Raw genomic sequence first — 6,655 nt, forward strand, 5'->3', positions numbered from 1 at the left:
ATAGATTTGCCAAAAACACTCATTTTGCATTGAAGAGAAGATCATTTGAATTTTTTTGCAGAAAGGAGAGAAGGAAAATGACACACTGGTATTCACCGGTTAAGGTCATTGTCCCAAAGTTTGATGAATAAATAATAAATAGGCTACTTGTACCTTACATTCAAACAGGAAATAACGAATGTGTAAATGTACAATATACATTAGATTACTGGGCTGTACAACGTTTTGTGACCTTCTCGAAATAAAAACACAGAAATAAACATTAACTGGTGACATTCAGGGACAAAGCATTGTTTTAAGGTGCTGTGGGAAACAATTGTAAAACACTTTTTTTATTAATATAGCCATCGCCAGTGGCCATTAAGTGAACTACGGTCAGGATGAAACTTCTGATTAGATTAGATTAGATTAGATTAGATAAGATTGATCCCACAACGGGGAAATTAAATGGTCAAGGCAGCAACAGAATAAAGTGTAAGAAAAAGTGCACATGCAAAAAGATAATGCAAAAACAATATAATAATAAGGATAATAATAATGATAGTAATAAAACTATACAGACTGCATACATATTTACAACAGAGTGTGGTGCAATTGCAGTCAGACAGTACAGATGAGACACAGGCAGGACAGGGTCACACTGTTGTGTTGTGCATAATTCCAATGTTGGAATCTGTTGTGTTACGAGGTGGTTGTTGACTAAGATGACTAATAGTGATATACTCGAAGTATTGGACACTATTCTCTTCGCTGAGGAGCAGTGGAAAGTCAGTGAGGCTCTCTGGAGTGAATGTAAACATCACATCCTTTGAAACTTTGAAAATTCATCCCGAGTCCTCTATATAGAAAAACGACCATACATACTGAATAACATGAGTTTTTTTTAGGATACGCTAGGAACTGTTCATACCTCAGAAATATTTCATGAAATTGTTTCACATGGGATGAGATGAGATGTACCTTATTTATCCCCCAAATGTAGTTGCCCTTTAGCACAAAATATAATAAATTAAAGCATGTAATTAGAACGTTATTTGCAAAGTTGTAGGTGCAGAATTTTCATAGTAAATCAAGTCAAAGCAGTGTTGGCAGAGATGACGTATCTTCTGCAACATTCACTCCTACGGTCCACTGTTACTACTTCTCTGATTAGTCCAATTTGGAGGAGGATGACTCTAGTTATCCACAATATCACTGTCACTGCATCTTTAAAATAAGTGCAGCACGGAAACAGCAGCTCAGTTCACCTGAAACTCCTACTGTGGCCAATAGGCCTCAATCACTGTTAGGGATGAGAATCGAAAACTGGTTCTTTTTGAGAACCGGTTCCAAGTAGCTCGATTCCTTGGAATCGTTTGCCTGCCTGCTTAACGATTCTGCTTATCAATTCCACCTTCGTTGTACATGCGCGATGACGTCACGCATATGCTGCATTGTTTTGGTCAGAACGTAGCCAACATGGCGTTAAGGCAGAAACGGTCTAAAAAGATGACACAAGGTCCACTTACTTGGAACACTTGCAAAGCTTCCATGTCTTCAAAAGGGTGGAATCCCTCCAATATCCTCAAACATTTGTCCACAGCATGTGAATCATTTACAGGAATGTCACGTATTTGATATACTACTTAGCGGCACTTGTGAATGTAGCGGCAGAGTGAACGCCGGGCCGGTTCCGGTGTGGGCAAAAAATGTCATAACTCCTCAAATACAAGTTTCCGAAGGTAAGAAGGGAAAGGAAATGAGGTGCACAACACTGGGAGACAAGCCGAGTCGAGTCGAACCGGTTCCACGTAGCAGAAATGTGGCAATAGAGGAATTAGTAAAACGTCTTTAGTTTCACTTTCACTGTATGCCCCACCCCCACCCCCCGAACCGGGCCCGGTGTCATCTGTTATTATTATTTGTACATACTGTATATGGTATATTTTCTGTGCAGAGATGGAAATATAAAAGACAGTTAATGCAAACACACCTGTTTGAACTCTTTTATTCCCTCACCCAATGAGAATTGATAAGAGAATCAATAAGGAATCGGATCGATAAGCACTGTCGATAATGGAATCGGAATCGTTAAATTCTTAACGATTCCCATCCCTAATCACTGTATAGCCCAAAGCTGACTTCCTGCTTGAACTCTGACTCATAATGTGGCTCCACTGTTTACAACCTGTCATTTAGCATGGCTTGGCAGCTACCTCCAGGGCTAAAAAGTGAAGCCAATGCAGAAATGTCAAACTATAAGGTAACTTGAATGTCCACTGGGGGCTGACTCACAGACCCTTGTGTTAAGGATGGAGTTCACAGTAAAAAAAAAAAAAAAAAAAAAAAAAGAATGTTTACAGCCTGGTACAAAAAATAATATTGTTCTTTAGAGTTCATTTTGCCCTCATGGCAACTGATTTAACTCCCCTGTTTAGATTATTCAAACCCAAAAAGTTACTTAAAATTAAGGGCGTGGCTACTGTGACTGACAGGTGAGTCTGTCTGTGTCTACTATGTTGTGTGGGCTTTGATTGACAGTTAGGGTTTGGAGCTGTTGTTTATTGATTAACATTGTTTTTCTCCCTGACAGGCAGCTAGGTCGCAATTATGTTAAAGAGTTACACTAACAAGACCATCAGAGGAGTCTGTCCTGACGCTGACCATGGCATTAGCTGATGTTAGCATTAATTGAAGTATATGATCTATCCATGAACCTGGTAATTAGCTCAGGTAGACAGAAGTGTGCTTATACATTTCATGACTTTCACATTATTATCAGACATCTCTGAGATGTCTATGTGGTGTGTGTTGTCAATAAGTTTCAGTTTCACCCCCCGCTGTTCTCCGCCCCAACCATGTTTCCATAAAGCCAATAAGGTGACGGCCATGTTGTGAATCTCAAAACTTCAAAGTTGCACTTCACGAACCAGTGGGTGATGTAATAGATGTTTCCTCCATTATTCATTTACAGGCTATGACTCTGACTCATTGTTACTTTACTGCGTCAATTGTAGTGGCGTTAGACTGTTCTGATTCCAGGAATTACTCTGTGTAAAATATGATCATTACCAATAAGGAAAATGGTCAGAATCTGAAAAAACAGACCAAAGTTGAAAGAACCCAGGTTTATCTTTCAACCAGATATATAAAAGGATAAAGACCAAAAGTGATCATGGCTGAAAATCAAAAGCTCTGCAGCAAAACTCAACTCCTTCCCCTCTTTACATGATGTGAATAGAGCTCCTTTTGACGCCCCTGTTCTCAAGGCCTCAGCACTCATAAACAAAGTGATTTATTCAAACTTTCCATATCAGAATTCTGCTATCTAATTACTTCAGGGGGACAGCATATTCCACTCGCCTATGAGTTATGGAGAACCTTCTTTATGAGTGAAGTTGATGGAGGATCAGGCGAAGAGCTCATCATAAATCCTCAATAATGCAAACGTTTGAGGAATATCTCAAAATAAAAATGCAAATGTGATTAAGAATGGGTTAGCCTGTGCTGATATGGCAGCTTGTATCATCTAAAGAGATGCGGAGCACCTACGGGGGAAAAAGTGCCACATACTTAGGAGGCACTCAAATAAATAAATAACATTCAGCAGCATAGATGCTATATGTTAATGTATCCTTTACGGATGCACATACAGTATGCCCTGCACATGTAGACATTTACACAAGAACACATATGCACCGTCGCACATGTTCAAATGCACACACTTGCACAGTCAGTACGCTTATGAAAATGAAAGTGTGCCCAACATTTTAATCTCACACCTACGTGGCCCTAACGAGAAGGCATAAAGTTTTAGGAGGGAGGATGAAGTGAAGGCTTGCAGATGCAAATGGAGCCCGTGGAAAGTGGCGGAGGTACAATGCAGAAGCTTGTTAGTGACTGAGAGGCGAACAGTGAGGACGATCGTGACACCTCGTCACTCGCCTTTTATCTCTCGTCACCGGCAGATGAAAAATCACTGTGAATCTGCCACATCCGTCTGCATTAACATAACAAAGCCTCAGAGGAGGGAGAAAGAGAGAGGTAGAAAGAGAAACAGGGAGAGAGAGGCCATAGTGAGTGTCCTTCTCAAATCTACCCAAAGTCCAACCAATGTGCCGAATTGACAAAATCTCCACACTTTTTTTTTTAAACCGATTATTATTGATTCATGTTCTTTCGGCTTTTTTTTTTCTTTCTCCCTTTCTCTCACAATGTCTATCTTTTGTGCACACACGCATTCGCACAGGATACAGACAGTGAGAACAGATGCCAAGCAGGAACCTAAAGAAGATCTCCCCCAATCTTAACATCATCTCACCACTCAGCCAGTCTTGTCAGCACAATAGACAGGATAGAGTTACAGACGGGTCTCTATCTTTCTGTAAAAAAAGGCACAAAAAAGAGGGACTCATCACCTCTCTCTTCTTCTATCTCGCCATTCCTCCCCTCCACCACCACCCCACCTCAACCCCCCCATCCCTTCATACAAAGCTCATTGGGTGGAAAGAGAGAGAAAGAGGAATAGGAAGGAGGGGTGGGGGGTTGAAAGACATTATGCATATGAAAATGTCCTGAAAGAGGTGTGATTTATGTATGCATTAGATGCAGATTCCATTACGGGCCAGTGGCTCAAGTGAGATCTTTCCAGGAACACCGAGGCGACCTGATCAAACTCAGTCTCATTACTGGCCATACGGGCAGCGGGGAAACTACTGACGGAGGAGGAAAAGGGGAGAGAGGGTGCAAGAGAAGGAGGAAAAAAAAAAGAGATAGAGGAGGCATATTTACAACCTGGACACACACACCTCACCCACAGGGAGAGAGTAAATTGCAATCTGCCCTCCAAGACCGCTGCAGATCACAGACAGGCGTTCACCTGAAAGACGAGTGGGAGAATAAGAGAGGAGCAGAGAGAAATAGATGGCAAGAATAAAATGTGTGTCTGTCTACCCATGTGTGTGTGTCTGCAGGTAACTGTGGTCAACTGTGAACACTGGTGGGTTGTACTTGTGTGTGTCTGTGCCACTAGTGTAGCAAGAATTAAATGTTGACATTGTGCATGCAAATCATTGAGATGTACAATGTTTCTGAGCCAAAAAAATCCATGTCGCACAACATTTAGAATAGAATAGAATAGAATAGAATAGAATAGAATAGAATAGAATAGAATAGAATAGAATAGAATAGAATAGAATAAGCTTTATTGTCATTGCAAAATACCATTGTAAAGTCCTCAGGTAAAATACACATATCAATTATATAGTCAAGAACAAAAAAATTTGTATAAAACAGTCAAGTAAAAAACAGCGCATGCACACACACACACTAAATTAGTTTGTAATGTACTTTAGTTTGAGATAACTGCTAATTGAGGATATAGACAGGTAAGATTATTTACCCATTGTTGTGTATTTTTGTTGATGATTGCCTTTTTTTTTTTTTTTTGGATCATTTGTTCATTTTGTTCATACTTTTTACAGCAGACCAGAGGAGAGAGACCACAGGAACAGGACCAGTCCAGATGCAGACCAGCCACAGATCAGGACCTGATGACCCCTCTCCCACCACCACCACCACCACCACCACCACCACCACAACACACACCCACAAGTGAGTCCAGTGTTAAATATGCAGAATACACTTCTACTTATATATTTCTACATGCATGTAAAGAGATGGGAGAAGATAGTAATACAGTAATATATCCAGTCATGTGATGTATATACCACTAACTGTGACCGTATCATTACCATTATTTTTATCCCAAATAGGCTCCAAACCTGCCCCTATGCTCTGCATGTGTTGCAATCCATATGGAATTCTTTTAAAAAAAAATATATGCAAGTACATGGCTGCCTTGTGTGGAGGAGGAGGGTTGTTTGGCTTGGTAATCACGTGCCTGGTTGAGATAAGGAAAAAGTGTTTTGTGAAAAGAAAACATGGGCGGCAGTCCTCCATCCTGGCTGACCCCGGCGCTGTAGCCCCTGTGATTGGGGTCAGCCTGGAGATTCCTCTCTGGCCAGCTAATGTGATTGCATCGGAGCAATCCCCTTAAACGCCATCAGCTCTGATCTGCATAGTAATTGGCTCGACTCTCCTTGGACGTGACCTTGGGGAGGGGTACTGTCACTCCCGCCGCTCTCTCCTGTACCGGCAATCATACACACATGCAAACTCAAACACACACGTACACAGATAGCATGTACGCGGATGCGGGCTTGGACAGACAAGGTGAGGAGCCGATGCCCTACACGGTTCACTCGGTAGCGACTGTATGTGAAAAGTGACAAAAAATTCAAGTGACAGGTGTTAATAAAGTACCGGGAAACGGTCATATCTTGCAACCAGCATGTTTTACAAGACAATGGCGAGGTAAAGTCGACGCAAATGTCTGTTTATTGGCAGCTCGCCTTGTTACAGATTCTTGTGGAAACACAGGATTTTAGTTAGCAGAGTTGAAAAAGGTACAAGTCATCTACATTTTAACGGGGCAGAAGTGGAGCAAATCGTGCCGGAAAAGCCATTAAATGCGACTGAAGAATAAATTAATCTCTTCTCATGATCAACAGTAATTCATAGCATCATCTAAAGAAAGTACAGTGAGATAGGGGTTAAGTCGTGCTGCTGCAGTTCCATTTTTCAAACACCCTGTAACCTTCTCTCTTTTTGTCCT

This window comes from Sphaeramia orbicularis, chromosome 24 (genome assembly GCF_902148855.1).
Source record: "Sphaeramia orbicularis chromosome 24, fSphaOr1.1, whole genome shotgun sequence".
NCBI classification, from domain to species: domain Eukaryota; kingdom Metazoa; phylum Chordata; class Actinopteri; order Kurtiformes; family Apogonidae; genus Sphaeramia; species Sphaeramia orbicularis.